At 38.5% G+C, this 23,248-nt stretch overlaps 1 long non-coding RNA gene across 5 annotated transcripts in view; it reads right to left on the minus strand.

Annotated features, from left to right (window-relative positions):
* Positions 1-23,248, minus strand: part of LOC121665568 — an 86,041-nt gene that overhangs the window by 48,339 nt on the left and 14,454 nt on the right. The window lies entirely within an intron of this gene.

Here is a 23,248-nt window from a genome sequence, read left to right on the forward strand (position 1 = left end):
AGTATTTTTGTGGGGTTTCTAGACTAGATTCTGTTAGGAGACAGATGAACGTTTAGTCTCCCTTACAAAGTTAATAATACAATTTTCTCTGAAACTTCTTTTTATAAAAGAAAGAAGCATTGCACTTCTTTTTGGAGAACTTCAAAATGGTGCAGGGAGTAAGAGGCTACATAAAGTTGGGAAGCTGAGGGACAGAAGGGCTCAGCATGTTCTCCATGGAACTTCCCTGTGAACTTGCAGCACACTTGATAACCAAAAACATGTCATCTGAGTCTTCTAAACCAGTAGATGCTGCTATCTCTACTTCTCCAAATATTGAATTTATGTTTTCAGCTACATGTAGAATAGCTAATGCACTGGTGCCAGTCAGATGCTTTATATCACCAAACCCCCACAAGCAAATTTGTTTTACACAGCAGTTGAATGAAAAACATCCTGTAGAGAGTGCGAACGCAAGGGAATGAAAACAGAAAACAGCGCTAGCAACATGATTTAAATTAAGTGAACATTTATACCTCCAAGACATTGCATTATTGCTTCTTACACTTAGTGGGAAAAGCTGTAATTTACATGTACAATATTTTTAACATCATCTATTAATAAGATGTGTATAGTTTAAATTGATACTGGAAAGAAAAGACTTATTTGAGAACATATGCTGCAATAATTAAAATGCTATTATGCTGACAGTGCCGTTCTTTGAGGAACTTGTAACGTCTGTATTGGCTGTGATAAGCATTGATTATCTAGAGTGATATAAATATTTGGGGAGCTAATAACAATCAGGTAGAATTTCAGTGCATGCTATAGGCAGCCGAGATAAATCACAGGAAGCCTAGATCAAAGCTGGTTTGTGAATAAGCTTGTTTTTACTTAATGTACTTAATGACTCAATATAAAGCACACACACAGAAAATTCTTCAGAGATTTAAAGCACACGGAAATGCCATAAAAAAAACATCCCATCCTGTGCAGCATTTCTCTACATCTGTAGAATCTCCCTATGCAGCGAGAAGGATGTCAGCACACAAAGAAGGGAATTAATTCAATCCATCAAGTACTTACCATGTAAATTTACCAACATTAGGCATTTCTTTGAATTATTAAAACTTTTTTTAAAGCAGGAAAAAAAAAAACCAAACCCATGGAACTTTTATCCCTTCCCCTTGAGGAGGGTAATTTAGTGATGCAATACGTCAACTGACTGCGTCAGCTGCCTCTTGGTTCTACCTCAAGTATTTATTTATTCTGACTTACTTTCATTAAATTGCTATAGACTGTAATAAGGGTTTATATGACCCATTGTGGTCCTTTCTAGGTGCATTTTCTCTTCCCCACTCTGATGTCCCACTATATAAACCTCTGGTTTCTTGGTCCTGGTCCTTAACATCCCAAAAGCTCTCTGGATTTCTGGAGGTGATGCAGGCTTGAAAGAGTCCTGATGAGTCAAGATGGCCTCGACTTCAGTGAGGTTGAAAGGGCATGACTGAAAGCAGGATCTGCTCTCTATATTCATTAAGGAGGACTTTTATTGCTCACATTTCCTCCTTTGCACATAAGACAAAAGCTCATTCCTGTCAGTGAGTGAAAGAGAGCCCCAGAAGCAGCTTGGGAAGCCCCACAGCAACGTGTGCTGCCATACGGGAGCAGGGCTAGGATCCAGCCATGGATCCTGGCTGCCAGCACTCCACTGCTCCTTTAGAAACCAGTGCTGGCAACAAAGCTGGAGCCTGCTGCATTAGTGAGATTTTGGCCCCAGTGATAAAATAGGAGCTTTTTGCTGACAATTATGCAACCAAGTTTTTACCCTGAGTGACTGAATCCAAACATTTGTCTGATTTCAAGTGAGAGAGAAGCCCTCTATTGACTACCCATCCCCGTAGGACTTCCCACATACTTGTGATCAGGAGAGAAGCCCAGTTTATGTAAACCTTTGCCCATGAGTCAGGGTTGAGTAAACAAAGACTTTTCCATATTTTCTGCAAGCATTCCACTGTTAATACACAGCATGCAACATTTGTTTCTTATTAAGCAGTATTTTCATTTCTTTGCTCTTGTAATTTAGGTCTAACACTCTTTGTTCCCTTTTTTTAAGCATTGCATTAACTTGCCTCCCTGTAACCTCTGTACAGCTTTCTCTGTGATTGTTGTAACAATTTGTCCTATTCCAAAGCACAGGGATTAATTGCATCTCTAGTTATTATCTTGTCCTTGTTTCTTTCAGACTAGTGGCCTCTGAATTTTATTTTTTTTTCAAAACAGATAGAAGACTAAAAAGACATCATCTTCACAGTAGCATAAAGTAATGTTCTGTAGACACAACAATGGCTGTTTATTGCACCTTGCATAAACTGCTTTCATTACCTTCAGATTACTGGTGTTATTCAAAAACATTCATTTACAGCAAAGACTGTCCATGGACAGTTATTGAAACTCTTATACACGGCATTTTGTCCTAGACTACAGCAAAATGTATTATGCTCTTTGTCTATTCAAAAATAGATTTATTTATTCAAAAGAAGCTTCTGTTATTTACACAGTTTTGATTATCTTAATACTATGATGGGTTTTGTTAATCTAAATTAAATAAACTTATAGCAATGTAACTGAAGTGAATCTTGTAACTTAGTGCAATAGCAGTGTCACCATAAACATATTGCATTTTTGCTCAAAATATAGGAAAATTCACACTCTGTTGGCCACACAGTGTAGTTTGCATGAAAGCCAAAAGGATTCACGTTATTTTCCACAGGGAAAATAACTGCAGTCGGGCCATGGCAGCATGGTAGTAACAATACATGGGAAGATAGGTAGCCTCGAAGACTATTTTAAATGGCTGGTTTCTGTTGTTTTGGGGGTTTTTTTATCCTCCCTATGTATTTTTCAAGTGCTTCTGCAACAATAATGTTACTAGTCTTGCAAAGGACCCAAGACAAATTAAAGAGCTGATTACTGGCTATTTATTGCAGAGTATCACACAGAGGTACAGCTAAGCTGGGGCCTTACTGAGGTGATGCTGGGAGGGGGAAAGGGTCCCAGTAACTACTGTCTCTCTGTCACTTAAAAGACACCAGCTGAGAAGGTAGAAAACAGCAGTAAAATGTAGAAACCCCATATGTCCTGATTTTTTGTACACTTCACAACAGAACTATAAAATATATTTCTAGAATGATACTAGTGCCACTTCTGTCTGTTAGTTTCTAAATTAGTTTCTTTGCACATTGTATTTTTCAGGAAGTTTACATTTATTGTTCCATTATCATAAATGGTATAAGATTGGTTAATTCTATGTTTCAATTCTGATAATCATATTTTAAACACGTAAGTGTTGCTACATTTCATACAGCTTCCCACTACAAGACAAGATTCTTCAGATTCTACATATGCTTAATGAATTTTCTCAACAATGTGGAAAGTAATTCTGTTTGCATGTTATAGGGGCATGGAAATTCACAATTGGGTAGATATCTCTAATTTCCCTCTCATACAGTTACAGAGTGCATTGAAGGCTTCATAGGTTTTTTTCCACATGCTGGATAACTCCTATGTATTCCTGTTATGCTAATGATTGCTATAATTTGAGACTGCTTTTCTAAGTACCAAAGATGTCTGAATGCATTTGTTTCTAAACAAGAGAGAGTCTGTGACAAACACATACTGAATAGCAAAAGGAGGCAGAGAGACCAGGGGATTGGAAACTAAAAAAGAAAAAAAAGAAAAAGAAACAATACATAGCACAGCAGCCTATCTGAATGACCTTGATACACAATCTGCTATTTAGCTATATACAGGGCTTCAGCTATTCATTTTCTCTTACTTCTTTCCGATGATGCCACCTCTGTTAAAGAAAGAAATTCAGGGAGAAATAATTAGATTTTGTCTGAAAGAGTGACTTAACAGTGGCAGTACAAAATCTCATGTGTTTCCTCTGCTAAAGAAAGAATTTGTATACAACTATAAATTTTTTATGTTTCTATCAAACATTGATAATAAAAGTTTTAATATTTATAGTTACCCTTGGCCAAACTCAGAGTTCCCTCTCCAATAGGGTACATGCACAGAGGTACACATTGCCTTTGGGTACCACTGATTGGGACAGTAAGTACATGGTGGATTTCCCTTTGGAATATAGCACTGATATCCAGCTCTCCTTAATCTTCTTAATATTCAGTTTTACGCATTCCTCTGTAATCAGCTCTATCCTGAATTCTAATGAGTTCTGGTTTTACACTGGGAGCTGTGTCTTTTAACAATCAATGTTATTAAAATGACCCTTGATAGAGCATGATTCCACAGTAGGGATTTTCAAAGCTATGTACAAAAATACATTTCATTACCACTTTAATATAGAAGTTTCAAATCAGAACTTCTCTCTGCCTTGTTCAAAGCAATTTCTCTAGCTTTGAACAGCTGCTTGGCACACCACAGTGACTACAGCAAGATTTCAGATTTCTCCTTCCATGGTGGCCCAGGATCTCAGAGCAAAAGAGGAAACGCAGTGCTGGAGATTGGATAGCTGGTAGATTTATGGTCACTTGTCTGAACCCAGCCCAGGAAAAAAACTGATTAAAGGGCTCCATGATGCAAGGTGCTCTGTGTTGGTTAGATTTTTTATTGCATTGTTATAACTTCATGGGAGTTATTTAATGATCTTTTAACTAGTTTTATTGCTTACTGTATATAAGAACTACCAAACTGCTGGCATAGATAAAATATGTTAGGAAATGAGTTTCATCTCACTTTCCTTTTTACTGAGCAAGTGAATCTCCCTCAAGTTTCCATCACGCAGCAAATAAACCCAATACAGAAGCAAGGAGATTACACATCCCCTTGTCACAAGCATCTGAACCAAGTACTGGTTTCTAGATGGAGCCTTGCTAGGACTCTGGGAAGGCACCAATTTGCAGTGCCAGCACTGTATGAGCCCCACTGAACAAAACTGCAACATGCAGGTCTCTAATTCAACGGCTTCTTACTAAGGAAAGGAAAACACACTGCTTTAAGGTTTTGCTTTTCTTAAAGCTGAAAGCAAGCTACAAAAAACTGTGCTTTGAGATAGGCAGAGAGAATAAACAAAAATGAAACAGCGCGTATGGGAAATTTTCATCTGTCTGTCAAAGCACATAGCAGAAGAAATCTGCTATTTTTATTAGGGTTTTGTTGTTTGGTTGGATTTCTTATGACATAGCAGTAGAGAAGGTTGGCAGCTGCTGTGCAGGTAACTGAGTTTAGAAGCCTGCTACAAATAAAAAGACTGTTTAATAGGAGCAGAAAGGGTACTTCACAGGATAAAATGGAGTAGGGTAAATATAGACCCCTGAAAATCAAATAAGGAAACCTTGAAACTCCTTACCCACCCTGCAGCTTCAGCTCTAATTTGTTCCGTCACAAAGCAGAGTTCAAATATTTAAAAAAGTCTAATGTAAAACAGAAATCCCAGGCATCCCGTATTCAACAGCAGTTTCCTTTTCCCCTAAACATCATGAAAGGAAAACCAAAGAAATCAAAAGATTGTTTCAAAAACAAAGGAAAAGAACGCTCATTCCAGGAGAACATGGTGCCTGCGCAGTGTGAAAAGCATTTCCCCTTTGACTTATTTCCATTATTAAGAGTAAATAACCAAACTAATCCCAACGGTGGATTTAAAGTAAACAAGACAAAAACAGCAACACTTCTCTTGAAAAGAGAAAAGAGTTACTAAACAGAACTAAACAAATCCTAAGTGGAAATCGTGAGCTTGCAGTAGCATTTAGGTAGGAACACATTTATCTGGATGACAGTAGAATATCCTTAACATGGAGTTGTATCACAAGGGCACGCTTTGGAAAAAGAATGAGCACTACTAATAAAACTTGCGGCACAAAGTAGTAGGAGAACTTTGCCCATGTGATTTTATTATAGTTCTACTTCTGGGCTTATGTCATTTTATTCTACCCCACCTCTTAAGCAGGTTGCCACTCTGGAAGGAGGCAGCTCCTTTACCCAAACGCACAGGTTTGATTGGCATGTGCTCCCACCTTTGCCCGTGCCTGTGTTTCTGAATGCTCCAGGGTCTGGATTGAAAAGTGCCACAACGTGCACTCCCACATGTGAGCTAAAAGCACTCTGGACATGAACTGAAAGCTGGGGGCCTAGAGCCAGCCTAGAACAGCTACAGCCCCAAGCTTCTCGGCTTCTCCCAGCCCCTGTATTGAGGACTCAAAAGTTGGAGGAATTTTTAGGACATTCTCTTTCATCAGATGTTCAGCACACCACGGAACAGAACCTCTTGGCCTTGTCCCTTAATAGCCTACATCCTAAAAGATAGATTTGACTTCAGGTCCTGAATAAGGAGGAAGGTCTGTAAGCCATTTGAAACTTAAATTCACCAGGTGGGCTTAGCCACCTGTAAAACAAGCCCGGAGGACACTAATGCATTCCCCCTAACACTCAAATCAGCGTAACCTTGTGGACTTAGACCTCCTTTATACCAATGTTAGAGACATGAACTGAACTCTGTGTCCTTGCCTGAACCAAACGGGCATTTCTCAATCACTCAGCCCTTCAGCCAAGAATATTAGTATTTTAAGTATTCCCTAGCAATTTTCTCTCTCATAAATACATCTAAACATGTATGATGAGTCTTCCTTCAGATATGTGTTCTACAAAAAAATACGACAAGCTAAAATGCCATTGTTGAAGAAAACCCTATATTACCGATTTTTTGGAACTCTCTGTAGAGAAAGAAAATTACACATTCTAGAAGACAGCATTCTGTAGGCTTATCTATAACAATCCCTCTTTTTTCCCTTTGCAATTCCTCTCTGAAAAGGAAAAAATGACTGGCAAGTATCTTAAATACTGTGATGCTCACCAGTCCAGCACTTTATTTCTGAAATTCAAGCTTTAATATATCCTCTTGACATTAACTTCCTAATTGAAGAAATAGATATAATTTTTATGTTCAGGAAATTATAAAGAGGTGGTATTTACTACTACTTCAGATGACTGCAGAATGGTTGATTTACAGCCAATATAAAAATTGAAAAATATCTGTCACTGCTTCATTGATAAGTATTGAAATCCATGGAAACAAGAGTGTAGACATCAGCATTTATTATCTTATAAAATACCAGGTTACTTCATCTTTCTAAATGTCTGTAAAATAATAATGGTTAGTTCTTTTGTTTATTCTTAGGGAACAAATCAGGCCACAGGAGATTTTGCTTTAGTAGTGGCTACTCCAGAAATATATTCAATAATCTGTAATGACTTGTGAAAAACCCCTGAGTGAACTTCACATCTGTAAAGCTGTAAAAAAGGAAATGGTCATATACATTGATTGACCTTTTAAAATCCTAACCTGTTTTATTCAGTTTAATGTAGGAGATATATGGAAAATACATCTAAAAATGAAAAAACTATGGTCTTGGAAGTCTAGATGCAAACCCACTGGATTAAGCAGTTAATAGCATTGGTGAAATTACTTATTTTGTATAAAGACTGCTATAAAGATCACGATAAAAACCCTAAATTTAATCTATGATTCCTTAAAGGTTTACTTGAGGCCATATTGTATTTCTTGTTTTCCTGATTAACAAATCATCACTGCACAAAGCAACACAGGTGGTCAGTCCCCTTGGGTTCACATCAAAGGGGCCACCACGAAGCTTTAGATGTTATTCAACAGCAATCTGAAAAGTGTCTCTCACTGTTTGTCCCATCTATTGTACTCCACAGGGTCATCTTTAAAGGACTGTCAAGTTTGGGAAAAAAAAAAAAACAAAAAAATAACCAACAAAACCAAAAAAAAAAAAAAAAAAACAAACAAAAAACCCCACCTTGTAAATGATGTTTCTAAAAACTGTTTCATAACACTTGACTGGTTCACAAATGCTCTATTTTCAGAATACTTGCATCATAAATTATGTCATTTTAAAACTGTTTTTACATGAAGCACTGTTTGCCATCCTTAGACCCAAGAAGAAATGGGACTTTGCTAAAGGATAATTATATTACCATGTATATAACCATTTCTATCACTGATGTTAGGCAGTGTGTATTTAGGATATTTTTTAAAATAGCAGAAGAAAACAAAGAAAAATAATTAAAAAGTCAGGATTACAGAATAGCCCACCCTTCTCACAGCTCTTGAAACAAATTCCTGTATATATTCTTATAAAACAGCAGAAAGAAATCAAATCAGTTGTTGTATTCCTTGGATCAAAATATGTTAGGGAGTTTAAGATATATTCTTAGAAACACTACACGTTTCAGTGTACATCCTACACTCATGGAAGGGTTTTTTTCCTGTATGAGGAATTTTTGTTTTTTTTTTTTTTTCATGTTAACACTTTGAAGAATACCGACATTGTGCCTTATATGTGAGTTACTTGAAAAGATCAAAGTCTCATTAAGTCCCCAGTTATTCGACCAATACCAACAGGATGTTTATAAACCATGATTCATGTTGGGTATACCAAGAAGAAAACACAGACCACAGTTCTCTGTAATAAACAAAGCCAGCAACACTTTTCAGCTATGGAAAACTGATTAAAGAGTTATGGGCAAGCTGTCATAGGAAGGAAAACCCAACAGGGCTTCCCACTTTTAACATACGTACAGGAAGCTGACTGCAGAACATTTTCTGGGTTTCTAACTTTATGTACTCTAAAATGATCTGGTACACTCTCTAGAGAGAATTTACTTAAATCCATAATTATTCACACAGAGTTGATGGATTTTTCAGCAAATAAAACATTCATCAAATGTGGTTTTCAGCAAAAACCTATTCAGTTATTTCCAAAGTTACAGTTTCACCTCAAAATTACTGAGGACTAAAACAAAAAGTGAAAAGAAAGCAGTCCCTCTGTGAGAGCACCTCCCCACAGAAAATGGTGTGTTTGAATTCCTCTTCTGCTCAAGGGGCCCTTGATCCATGTCTCCTATCTGCTCACTATGTGCCCAAAACAGTAAGCTAAAGGACAATCTCACTGGCTCCTGAGACACACAAAATATTGAAATATTTGCTGAAACAAAGAGTTCAGTGGTCCTACAGTTCACATTATCTCTTAGGAAGTAAACTTTAACTGAGCTAGGATGTTTTAGATAAGGGGAGAATTTAACTACTAGTTTAATTTCCTGATGACATGCTAACATTATAAACTGGAGACCTTAAGACCAATGGTTAAAAGCCAGTGCAAGGCAGCCCAAAAAAACATCCTTTCATTTTCAGGCCACTTAAGCTTGCTGGGATTTTTGTTTGTGGGGTTTCCTAGGTATTTCTTAGGAAAATGTTCAGTGATAGAAAATGGAAAACAAAATAAATAAAATAAAACCATTTCATTAGGAAATACCAAAATGAAATTTTCCAGTTTCCAAAATTTTTACTTGAGAACAAGGGGTGGGAGGTCTGAAGCTCTGGGAGCACTGCAACACTTATCCAAAGTCTACAATGAAGTCATCAATTTCTCATAAAAATCTGCACCATGTAAGCATAAACAGCTCAAATATACTTTTCATGTAGTTTTAAAAATGGATATCTCTAAGTTACATGGGGAAGGCAGCACATTCCTGCAGAAATACCTTATGTAAAAATGTGAAGGGCAGCTCTGATTCCATGACAAATATTGCATCACTCCTACACTGGAAGATACTATAAACATATAAGTACTGTTGTGGAAATATATGCAAATTATATTAATGAGCTTGTGTTTTGTTGGAAAAATTATTTTCTAATGCACTTTGTAGGATTTCATAATTTCAGTATTTACATGTCTTATTTAATTCTACAGCTTCCTTTTGATAAGGTCTGTCTGCTTCCCTTGAAATAAATAAAGATTTATATATATATACACACCGCTGTTAGGGAAGCGACCATCCCTAAACAGAAAATTACTAATTTAAGAATCATATTAGAATCAAGGATAGGTATTCATAAAAATGGGTAGTGAAACAATAGCCTGAAACAATTTTACTCAACCAAGAGTCTGTGTGTGGTCAATGCCTCCAAACCAAACAGCAGAAAAGTGCGTTCTTACATTTACTGTATTGCCTGGAGCAGTTAAATTGACCTCTTAGGAGGGTAAACATTGTGTCTATCCAGTTGACTGTGTAGTCAATACCAACAGGAGCAAAGGGGGCTTTTTCCAAACTAGGAAAGTAACTCCTCAGTGAGACTAATTAATTTCTCTGGAAACATCCAGGATATTGATTTGAGATTTGAAAACACTGCTGATGTACAGTAGTCAGCTACACATGAATGAGAGCAATCTTTGATGGAACTTTAAAGAAATGGAGCAAACAGTATTTTACAGTCTGACTTCCACTGTTACACAGCAGACAGCGCAGCTAAGCAGTAGAGAATCTGAAAATTTTTACAAACTTCATTACTGCTCAGAAAGCCCCATGATTTTCTGCAACCTTAATCAAACAGATTTTTGAGCCATTCAATGAAGATTTTGATATAGTTAGAAAACAAAAGCATCTAAACTATCTTGTTTCCCACCCTGACAAGCCCAGCTCACCAGTGATCAGTGCAGAACCTGGGTTTGTCTGACATCCTAGAGGTGTGATGCCCCTACACTGTGCTTAAAGCATGAAGGTGTGGTAGTTTCAACAGTCAAAGTTTACTTTGCTAACAAACTCTGTCTGAACACTCCTGAGTTATATTCTTTCTTAGGCACATGTACAACAAACATCTGTTTAAGTCATTGGCAGTAACACATATCTTGCCATATCAAGATGCACTGATCTTAAGACACAAATTTCAGCTTTTTGCAGAGGATGTGGTTATTCACATTCAAACTGCTTGAGGAAGGGACTGGGAAGAGACCCCTCCGCACCAGAGCAGTTGCTGAGTTTAGTGTAGGGTTTAAGATGGGTTCAGCCCCAGGACCCCTGAAATGGGGACATCAGGCTGGGCCAGCCCAGCACCACTTTGGGCTTTAAGCTCAGCAATCTGTGCATCACTCTCAGCTCCCTGACCTGGGGCAGAACTGGGTCCTCATCCACAGACAGTGCAGCTGCCCTAGAAGCCTTCATCAGAATCTCAGTCCAGACAACACAGGATCTTTGCATATAGAATGTGTCCCATGCCCTGGACAGTGTCAAAGCTCCATGGAAGAATTTTCAAGACAAAAATCACACAGCCCAACAAACGTAAATAATGCAGAGAAGTCAAACCTGGCACAGTAACTGGAAGCAAGACAGAAGGTATGGGCTTCCTTGTGCAACAGCAGATGGACAGTGGGGGTCAGCCAGGGAAGAGGGAGATAAAGAGCACTGGTTCAGCAGCTGCTGACATTGGTGGTACTTTGCAGAAGGTATGAGACTATGTACCTCTAAGAACATGACTCACTTCTTTTCAAGCTATCATCTAAATAGAACTAATTTTGAGAATCTGGTTAGAGTACCCCTTTTGTCAAATGCATCCTGAACGTATTTTTATGTGAGTTGAAGTTTCCTGTTAAATTATAGGGGTTTTTAATGGAAATGCTGACAAGACCTTAACCATTGCAGTGTGAACAAATGAATAACAATATACATATTCTTCTTGCTAATAAAGTTTTATAGCCTTGAAATTCAGTGTAGAATTAGTCAATCGATTCTAGAGAGAATTTTTGAAAGAAGGGCTTCATGGTGCTTTCCTCCTTCCATGATGCGAAAAACAAATCATTCCAGTGCTTTAATTTATTATCAGGCTTTTACAGAAACCTTTAGGTTTTTTTCCCTAATGTTTTTTGCGGTCTGTTTATGACAGTATTAAAGACATAAGCACCATTTCAAAAGGATGTAATGTCTTTCTCTGACTTGAGGAACAAAATATCCAATTTTTTATTCATTTAACTAGAATCATTTCTTACATCTCAAGTTCATCTTTTCCTTTGATTTTACACTACATTTCCCTAAAGGTTTCTCCATTAATATTAACATATTGATGAATCTCATTATTCTGATTTATGTATTTTCAATATATTTAAGGCTATGTCAATATTAAGCTATTTGTCCCTTGTGAGCACCTTCTACAGAGTTAGGACTGGAAATATTTTTAAACTTAACATACTGAGGATGACCACTTTGGGCTCAGAGGTAATATACTTATATAACCAAACTGTTTCTTCGTTTGTTCAGTTTAGTTACTGAGTCTGCTTTAAAAAAGGAATGACTCCAGCAATGGGACTAACCACTTTTAATCAAAGATAGACTATCAAAACAATTATATTTAATTAAAACAATTATATTCAAGGACATAAATGATGCTATAAAGGTATCATACTACAGGATATACTGTGTACGTTACCCCTACCTAGAGTCTGAAGCTCCTTTACAGCTTTCAGAGGCCACAATGGCCTTGCCTGGACCCTGACACTGGGCTGATTAGCTTGATTCCACCTGCCAACACAGCTACAGCCAGCTTAATTCCCAGTCTTGAAGTGACAGTAACCTGAATGGGATGAAGGATGCAGCTCCACTACTGCCAGGAGCAGATCAGCCTATAAGGGCACTTGCCATAACACATTACTTACATATGAAATCCAAACCTGCAGCACAATGCTCCCCTCTCTCTGGGTAGGCATGAGAGCGCAATTTCTTAATTATTTTTTAAATGAGGCTCACTGTCATCATGAATTTCAGATACAGATTCCAGTAGAGAAAGCTAGAACTTGGTCTATCCCTATCAATATGGTCATAGCTTGCTTACATATAACAAATGTTGTTTATTGACATATTATTGATTTCAGACAGTCATATTGTAAATTCAGTATGAATTCCCAGACTTCCTTACATGGGTCATAATGACTAGACTACATGAAGAAAAAAAGAAGCAAAAATCTTATTTTTCAAGCAAAGAATCAGTCCATGGTGTGTGAACAGAACTGTCTCTTTTTCTTTGCAGAAAATCTGCATAACACTGGAATTGATTGATCGGTTAATTACTGTGCTTGCCTCTCTTCTATTACTGTGTTAATAATAAAGATAGAGCTGGTATTGAAACATTTTGCTATAATAGTAATTTTTATTAAAATCTCATTTGCAATATTCCTCTTGCAACCCTTTCTGTGTGCATATTGAATACGATCAGAAAATATGTTGAAAGTAACTCACATGCACAATGGCAATCAATGCTTGGGAAAGAACATCCCTCCATGGACACACACTAGCGAGGCTACCAGAAAGCGATTAATGCAAATTGCTTATTAGAGAAACACATGGACATAATTTCATCTCTTGTTAGAGGAGTCGCAGCTTTGCGCCTCTGCTTTCCACTCTGACCTCCCACTGACTGGCCTCTAATTCCTAGGGAGTAGCCCTGTTGAGTTTTTAAAACAAACAAAAATCATCACGAAGACAATTTCTTCCAGGAGTACCTGTTTGTTATGGATGATGAAACAAAGACAGTACAAAGATTTGGCCCAGTGGTGATTTTTCCTAACAGTTTTCTTTAGCTTTTTATCATACAAAATACAAACTTCATCTGTTCCTCTGACTCCATCATTATATTGCTATGAGGCAGAGCTAAAAAAGACCTTCCCCATCCCATGAGTGACAGAATTTCTTTTAAAAGGTACTAAACGTATCTCAAATACAACTAAAAAAACCCATGCCAACACTCAGGAAAAGTACCTGCTAAATCTAAAGTTCAAATAGGAATGAATTGCATCATGTTCCTAGGGAAGATTGCAAGCAAACTTTTTAACTCCATGAAACCCAGACTTCTATTGCTTTAAAAGAACTGAAGATGTGTTAGTCTGTGCTGGTTTTTCTGTGTCTTTCTTGCATATTTCTAAGAGACATCAACAGGGAACAGAGCTCCTTTTTAAAGATAAATTTACCAAGTCATAATCCAATGCATGTATTCTCCATATCTCCTCATTAGCAATAACGCCTTGAGAATATATTTTTCTCATACATTACTCTAAATTATATACTGGGAAGCAATAAGCATTGAGTTCATTTAAGAGGAAATACCATTTTCATAATAAAAACCTTCTTGTGAAATAACTTGGCCACAGCTAGCATTTCCTATCATTCTGTGGTTATGGTGACATTTGCTTTATTATAAGGAAATCCACCAGCACCACAGCAAGATCTACAAAAAGAATAAGTTGTGCTGTGATTTATACATACCCCATGCCAGCAAAAGTAAGCCCTTAGTCCAGAAATCTTAATATGGACTTTAAGCAACAGTGCACATTATAATGCATGTGGATAAAATAAGCAACACCAGTTATAGCACATCTGCCGCTGCCTGTGTTTGCCATATATTGAATGTGGGGCATAAGCTTTCAAATGACCCCACGTGCACACATCCTGGGACATGAGAGATGTTTGGCTGTGGGGGTACTAATAAGAATGAAGGAACAAAGCATAGGTTAGCATTGCCTTTTTTTCTTCCTAAATTTTGTGGGCTATAATCCAAATTCCAGTTCACAACCTGTCTCATTAAGAGACACCATGTGTCCAGAGGGATCCTTCCATCAGCTCTCAGAGAAAAACTCATCTTACCCTTTGCTGTGAAAGCTCCTACTGGGTAGAATTCCCTCACCCCTCCTGAATTTAACTCCCCTCCTTTCTCATGATATTAGAAAATGCTCATATTACTTAAAAGGATGATCCCTGCCAGCCTCTCTATAACCACCCTCCTTCATCGCTTATACTTTGAATGCACAGCTTCCAAGACGTTAAAGCTAGAGCAAAGCATGAACACCCAAGGCTCCCTTTCCACACACAGAGCCCTTCAGATAACATCCAACAGCTCCCATACCTTGCTGAACTACAGCACCCATTCTCTTTCTGCATGAATGTAAAAGTTTTCTGAAGATCCAATGCGGAAAAAATTCCTCTGTGTATTAATTTCATTGTATTAATAATGTCATTTTGAAACTGGTACTGTAAAAATAAATATATTATTTATTACCTGCTGTTATTTCAGTAGCAAATGGAAATCCATCTATTTTCTCTCAGAATGAGCAGAACTAAAACATGGTGGCCAGAATCAGTTGTGTTGTTCCTGAGCAGAGTGGGAGCCTCTAAACCAAGATGCTGGTGCAGGGTAGAGGGCGAGCAGCAAAAGTGGGAATCCTCAACTTCACAGCATATTGGGGAGGTGGAGGAAAAGGAGAAGCCCTGAGACCGGGCTCTGACAGGGATAAACCCATGCACAGGCTGCCACCACACAGAATAAGGAAGTGGCATGGGGGTTTGAGCTTCCTGAAGGAAAAGCTGCTCCCAAGAGATCCTCTGCCAGTACTCAGGTTTTATTGGGCTCTACAGAGCAAGAAAGAGAGTGAGCAGAGGATGCCCAGTCCCAAGAAATGCTGTACTGCAAATGCTGTATCTCCACCTGAAATGCTTTGGGTCTCTGCTTCATGCTCCTGGTGCCAGCCAAGAAGGCGCCAAGGAGAGAGGCAGCGCAGAGTCAGCCCTCACAGGCTGAGTAAATCTGCCTTTCTGCACTGGCCTGACCCTGCCAAAGCCTCTTCTGGGCTGTGGGAGAGAAGATGAAAGCCAAGAACCATTGCCAGAGGGCTGGGAGAGGCACTGGCAGTGAGGACAGCAGAAGCCCAGCAGGCCCAGAAGGACAAGCCTTGTCCTGCACCTCCAGCTCCTGGAGGAGGGTCATGCCAGTGAGTCAAAACCAGAATGACTGATGGATGGCTCTAGGAAAAATAAATAAAATAAAAAGTCAGTAACCATGCAGGAAGCATAGACTTCCAAAGTCCACCTGATCTGTAGAAAAGTAATGGTATCTAATACCATTACTAATAAAAGAACTTGTCAGATTCCTTCAGAAAGGTAATGGTGGTTGAAAGTCTGCTTTCCAGCAATGTAGAAAATTGTCCTGCATAATTTAAAACAGCGCTCTGGATCAGCATCATCTAACTCTGCCTTGAATAATGTCTCATCAAAAGCTTTATTTCAACTGCAAGCTGGAAAGAGCCAGGCGCTGAAACTTAACCTAGTCCTTATCTGAGCATGGGCACTGCTATTGGCAACAAGAAGTTTTTAGGCTTCAGAAATGTTAAGACTGGATTTTGTGTTACATAGGCTGAGCTCAGGCTACAAAAAAGCCCAGATACTTAATTACATACATTACCTCTGAAGAACAATTATAAAAAACCAAACTAGCTGAGTGGTCACTCATATTTGTAGTTTTATTACTCATTTTTCCTCTTCTCTCCAAAACATGGATCAAATTATTTATACCAGGAAATGATGGCATTGGATACCAACAAATGGAAATTATTTTTGAGAAACAGAAAAATACTTTGTAATTATGCAAAAACAGACTGCTAACATCCAGATTCACTTAAGCAATCTGAGAATCAGGCATTTTACCCAAGCTATCAGCCAAATTCTTTTGGCAGTTGCTAAAGAGACAAAAATCCTGTGTCTCAATGATTCATCCCACCTATCTTAGTGAATGACTGAATTACTGTAATTCATTTACTGAAGGTGCCTCTTTCTCCATTGACTAGGGAGGGAGTGTAGCTGTTGAGGACAGACCACATGCCCAACTTTAGACTGCTCAAGTTACGCAAAAGAAGCCTCTGTGTCCTTTAACCTACTGTATTATCTACAGAGCAAGCAACAAAAAGCTTACATTCCCTGCTATGGAGAAAGCCAAGGTATGATCAAAATGGGAATTAATTTCATCTATAAAGAATTAGGAACACAAAGTAATTGTTCTTGCCTAATGAGCATTAAAAAGTAGTGTAGAAGGTTTAGAACTTAGCATTAGCAGCAGTGAAAACTAAACAAGTACCTCATAACACTTGCAATTGCACCCATAGTGGTCAATATCCAGTAACACAAAATGAACCACATCAAAAAGTTTGCCTCGTTATCAGCCAGGGAAAACCATGCTACTGTTTCTGTCACATCTTCTCCCTTGCTGTGCTGGAGATTAATATTTTCCTTTTCACCAGTCCAGCAGGAAAAAAAAAAAAGTAAGAAAAAGTTTGTTTTCAACTTTCTGGTATCAGTAGGGAAACAAAGCCACGATAAAAAGGACAAACAGGAACCCCACACCTGACAACAATGAAGAATCTTGCTTTCAAACACCACACAATTGGCTGACACTATTTTTTTTATGGGCTAGCAGCTGCATGACTCATTTATGTATGTTTTGCCTGCCTTAGCACTAAGTGGACTGATGTAAATAGGAAGTGATGAGGAAAATCAATTCAGGGCAAACACATTTTTTTCAAGGCTGTAACAGGAAGAGATAGGAAGCCCAGGAAGATACTTGATAGATATTCAACTCCGCAGAAAAGAGGAAGCAGCATGTTGAAGCACTAAGCTGGTTATTTTGAGTTGTTGAACGGAAACGGGATACAGTGCAGAAAGGATGCAGATAGGATGCATTTTGTTGCATAGCAACCCAGGGAATAGAAGCTCCTGCATATAACTGGAGACCATCTGCTAGTATGAGAGGGAGAGAAAAACACGTGTTTAAAAGGGAAAAGGAAAAAAAAAAAAAGTGCAATACCAAAGAAGGAAGTTTAACTACGCTACATGAAACCTGGCCAAATCACCCCTGGTAAAAGTTTAAGGGATAAAAGAACTTAAGGAGAAGTCATTGTTTGCAGTTTCCTACTACAGTATCTTTGTGTCAAGATTGTTCTTATAGAACCAGATTAGACTTTGGTGTAAAATTGACAAACTGACAGTGAAGATGCTGCCAGTTAATTCACTTCCACTAAAGCCAGATTGCAGCTTCTTTTATTTTCTCAACAATATTTACAGTAAAACTGCACCAACTTTTAACATCAGTATTTTCCACAGTGTTGTAGTATACTGTCTATCGCCAGAGCACTACTCAGTCATCAGGTTGCATGGGAATATTATTCAGTAAAACAACTCCAGCTCTTGGCACACCACAAATATAGTTTCGTTGATGCTAGTAAATGTGATCTATAAATAAAATGCTTATATATTCAAATTAAAAACATTCTTAACTGATTCCCCTAGATTCCCAAGTCAAAATTGATTCAGGATTTTTTCTGATGCATTGAATTAATGAAAAATACAGATTAAACAATTTACTAAGAATAGGAAAGAAAAAGGAAAAATGCATTCTGAAGAAGAGGTTCCCATTAATAAGTGACGTCAGGAGAGAACAAGGGAAAGAACAGAAACCTGAATCCTGACAGATGCTGCTAAAGCTACTGGCTTTACCTAGGAGAGACTCTTCTGATCCTGGAGCAGCTGGTACCCAGAACCTTGGAATGCTGAAGGAGAGCCTGAAGGGGAGACCCTGAAGGGTAGGGGACAGGAAGCAGAAAAGTGACAGTCCACATCAGAAACATGCCAGCTATTGAAATGCCCCTGCACAGACTGTGCAGGAAGAATGGCATTCCAGAATACCCAGGTAAGGGAGAGTCTCAGTCTCCAGATTTTGGTGCTGTATTCTGCTTCTCTTGGCACAGAGCTTAGACAGAAGTGCCAGTCTCTGCCTTTGTGCGTGTGGCCATGAGAAATACAATTCTCACTTCTCCCCCTCATTGTCCCCCATATGACTTTATAGAGCACCCTTGCATATAGCTCTCTGACACTCCAGGAGAAGGCAAAAATACAAATATTGTCCTTATTTTTCTCATTCCAATTTTCTCCTTTTTTAAAATATTTTATTATGAAGACATGTCAGATGGGCCCACTGTCATTTTCAGAGTCATTCAGTGTGTAATTGTTGAGGATAAAACTGTTATAACCTTCATATGAAATTTATGGCCATGTACTGTGCTGCACTGCATAGCTTCTAGCAACATTATGGTGTTCCCTGGACTGTGTTTTTCCTTATCTAGCAATCATTCACACAGGACCCGCAGTGGTCTTTCATTAAACATAGGTTCTCTCCTGCTTCTCATACACACCACCCTGAAGCCTTAATATGTTACCTGACCTGCTGGAAGCTGCTTATTCTGCAGCTGAGGCAGAATTCTCTGTCCTAAAGGAAAACATTCCCTTTTTGCTGCCAGGTGACTGTAAAGTGCAAGGGATCTAGGCCAGCACCCAGCCCAGCTCGAGGAGGCAGCAGAAGACCTAAGTGGCACTAGACTGGTGTCAGGCAGCCTGTGTTGCTCTTCTGCTGCATCAGAAATTCAAAGCGTTTGACTCTATTTCCCACCTCACTCTTGGCCTTTCTAATTCATGAGTTCTCCCAAGCAGGGGTGATTTCCAATCAAATTTTGGCCCATGCTTTATGTGTCTCTCAGTGCCTATGATGCCTTAGATATACTTCTATCAAGGCATAGGAGATTATGTGTCAGCACATGTCCTGGTTGAAGTACTGCTGCTTATGCCACCAGCAGAGCTCATCCCTGAGGTTGCACAAGCTGATTATTGTATGCAGGTGGCAGCATAAGCATCTACTTTTGAACACATCAGCAAGTATAAATATAAAACAAAATTATCAGGTAATAGCAATTACAAGAGGTTGGAATGAAAGCAAGTATTCATTAAATTTAGAGCCAAAGCTCACGTTGATTTTCCTTTTAAAATTCTCTCTCCAATACAAACGCCTCAGAAAACAAAGTGATGTAAAATGGGTTCAGTGGTTTATTTCGGGAAAAAAAAATAGCTGCTTAAAAGGAAGTACTTACAAGATTTCATTAGTTGATTGAATTCCCCTCAGGTCTGTAACTTGAGTTGTTTTACCTTACAAAGGGTTTCACCAGTACAGATAAAACAGCAGAAGTTATATGCTGCTTACAGAGGCAGGACAACTTTTCATCTCCTACCATGCTCTGAAATGCCCTGTGCCTCCCAAGTAAATTCAACCAAGGCTGCAGTAAGGCTCCCCACAGCTGTACAGCCTGCATGTGTGCAAGCTGATCCCCAAACATGTAGCTTCCAGCAGAGAAAAGTACAAAAGTACATGTTTCTGTACTAATCTCACATTTGAGCTCGTGTTTCCAGGAAAAAAGCTCTCCCATTCTCATTCTTTCAATCGTTTTTATTATTGCTTCTGCCTTATTGGTCAATTTATAAAATGCCTCCGACACTGCACAGCTTGGCTGCCAAGTTCAGGCACACAGGCATGAAGCTGAGCTAGCGAAGAACAAAATTAGAGCAAAACTCTTGAACTGAATAAACCAGAGTAATAGATACATTTATTAACTTATCCAAAGACATGCAGAAAAGAGCTGGCAATACTTTGAGGTTTAAAACAACTGGGACTTGTCCATGTAAAAGTGGTTTTGTCCAGCAGTGTTACATGAGAGCACTTGCAGAAACCAGCTGGCAGGCCTGCAAGAAACACCTACACCCAGCAAGCCTGAGTTCTGTTTCACCATGTGCTTTCCCCTCTCCTCTCCCCCCAAAAAAGTATTGTATAACTTTAGAAAATCATTATAATCCTGATGATGCTCCCAGGGTTCTTATTCAGTTGAGAAAATATTGGTATGGCTCAGTAATGACTCTTTGCAATGCTCAGCTGCCCTTGGGCAGTAAAATAATTCCTAGCTTCTCCTGCTGCACACTAGTGCTGTAATGTCAGTATATATTTTTCATCTCTAGCACACCAGAGTACAGATATTCTTATGTGATTGATGGTAGGAGTCACCCTCTTGGCCAGCAGCATATGCAAATCTCCTGTGGCCCTCAGGAAAAATCTTTACCTTAAGGGGAAGAAACCAGTACCTAGCCAAGGTAGAGTTTCCTGCACTCCTTTGGGGAGCAGCAGGTGTTGACTGCAGCCTGTGAGAGAGGACTGGTCCAGACTGAATACTGATCCAATAGCCAACAACTCCTGTATCAGCTGCTCATTCTCATGAAGAGAGGGAGGTCACAACCCCCCAGCAATAGTGAAGGAAAGCATGCTGTTGTGCTTGGCATCTGAAAACTGCAGGAGGTAGAACAGAGACCTGACCAAGCAATGACACACATCAGTCTGTGATGTGCAGTCTCTCCTGACACTGGCCTGATGAGAGGTAAAAAGGAAGCTGATCTGAAACAGAAGTAAAGAAAGCCATCAGTCCTGTGGCGATTTACTGGCCCTACAGGAAAAATAACCAGTCTGTCTTGTAAAGAAAATGGCTTTTTCTCCTTCAGAGCTCACATGGGATAGACAGAATATGCAGACAAGGTTTTTCAGCATGTACCACTGTCAGGTAGTTCCATGCTACCAACACCTTTGCATTTTTACTCATCAGTGGAGGCATTCAGCTCTTTCATGGAGGACTGGAAAACCCTGCCCCTATGAGCTGTCAGACAAAATTAGTCTTTCATCCAAATAAAGACCACAGGGCAAGAAAACATGCTGAAGCTGGAGTCGTGCCAAAACAATAGTGCCAAGGCATTACACTGGCACAGTGTTTGATTGATTTTAATTGTTTTGAATTTAAAACATGGGCTCCCTGTACTTAGGACTTCTTGTGACTTTTAATGTTCAGCACAAACTTAGGTATTTTGCATTATCAGTCACTACAAAGACATTGATACAGGTAACATTTCCTATTAGAAACCATATCACATGACTAAAGTAGCCACAGGAAAAAGTATAAAAAAGCTAAAGCTAGACTTCTTTGTTAAGTAAGTATTACCCCCAAACTGATGCCAGGACAGCCCAATTAGGACACATTTCTGAATAAAGAGATGGTATTTAAGGGATGAAAAGCCATGGGTTTTAGTGAAGTTGAACTGAGAAAACATTCTCCAAGAATCATACTAAAATGAGATATAGCATGCTCATGTAGACAGTATGTAAGCACATTTTGAAGAGCCATCAGAGTTTAAGGCTGAATTCTCATCTTCAGTAACCTCAAGGCAAATCAGGGAAACCATGTGTAACTGCTTTTTGTAGTATAAACACACTAAATACATATGTTTCCAAAATGGGAATGACTTGGAAATTTTGTGATCATTAACAAACTCTTTTACAGTACCAACAAAACAGAGCCTTAGCAGAATCCAAGTTATGCCATCAAATCTTGTCTCTCTTGTGTCAGGTCTAGTTAAACCCTAATAATTTCTGACACAGACAGTTCAATTTTGTAAGAGCACCCATAGTTCATTTTGCCCCTAATGGGCAATGATTTGACATTTAACCTCATTAGGGCAAGCGTCCTAATCCTCCAAAACATTTATCTACTTCAAGAATATGCCTTTGTATGCCACAGATGTGCATTACACTTTTCAAAACATGGTAGAATATTCCATAGGTTGAGGGACTACAGCTGCAAAATTATTGCTACTTTTGGCTTAATGAGCAAATGCATTAAACACTATTATCTGCCTTAAGTGCAGTTGCATGGAAAAATCTAAGAGAAGTAGCATTCTCTGAAGAAGCAGGGTCTATTGAATGATTGATGTTCCACAGATTATATTACTTTTCAGTGCGTATAGAATACATAGGAAAAAATGTAACCAGCAATAGGATAGTTTGAAATATTTTCTTGCAAGTAGAAATCAATCTTAACTGCACTCAAAGTATTTGAATTTCCCGTCAGTTTTTGCTAAGAGTTCTCTTGCAAGGAATTGCTGTGAAGAGTTGTATCAGTTGCTCCATGAAGGAGCACCGAATCACATCGTAGAGAATAAAGTACATAGTGCAAGTTTAGGTTGTTTTTAACTGAAAACTGAAGCTCTGCTAATAAAAAAGAATTTATTGCATCATAGGATAGGAACTTTGGCATCCTGTTCCGTGCTTGTCTAGGGCAAAGCCTGAGCTAATTGTCATGTACATCCATTTGATATTTGAGAACCACATTGGTGGATGCCAGTGGGAACGTTCCAGGATTATTTTTTTTCTTTAGTTTAATATATTTCCATAATATTGCACTTCATCTGAGAAGGAAAAATCGACATTGCACATTTCTCCAACATAATTAAAAATGTAACAGGGGAGAACACTTAAAGTGTATGAATATTAATCAAAATGAATAAAAACCCTAAAAAATATTCTCTCACATTTTTGTATGTATCTTAATGAATGAAAACAAATTGGTTCTGTGTTCCACACCAAACTGCAGTTTTCTGATACTGTTTTCTGTTGTCAGGTGTGTGTTCTTTCCTATTTCTTGCAAAAATCTCTACCCAACTAAATGAAGTCATTCAATTTTATTGGATGGATCCTTTAATCAATTCCAAGCCTCTTTTCTCTGAAAAAATAACTACCAAGAGCAAGAAGCTGCAGGATTTTTACATGTATTTCATACATATATTTTCATATACTTATACATACGTGTATGTTTACACATATCAGTACTGAACTTTATACATATTAAATGCCTTTCCATTCCTATACAAACATGTACAGAGCAAT

Source organism: Corvus kubaryi, unplaced genomic scaffold (genome assembly GCF_017639235.1).
Source record: "Corvus kubaryi isolate FWS band 111438036 unplaced genomic scaffold, C.kubaryi_AGA036_p1.0 37334, whole genome shotgun sequence".
NCBI classification, from domain to species: Eukaryota; Metazoa; Chordata; class Aves; order Passeriformes; family Corvidae; genus Corvus; species Corvus kubaryi.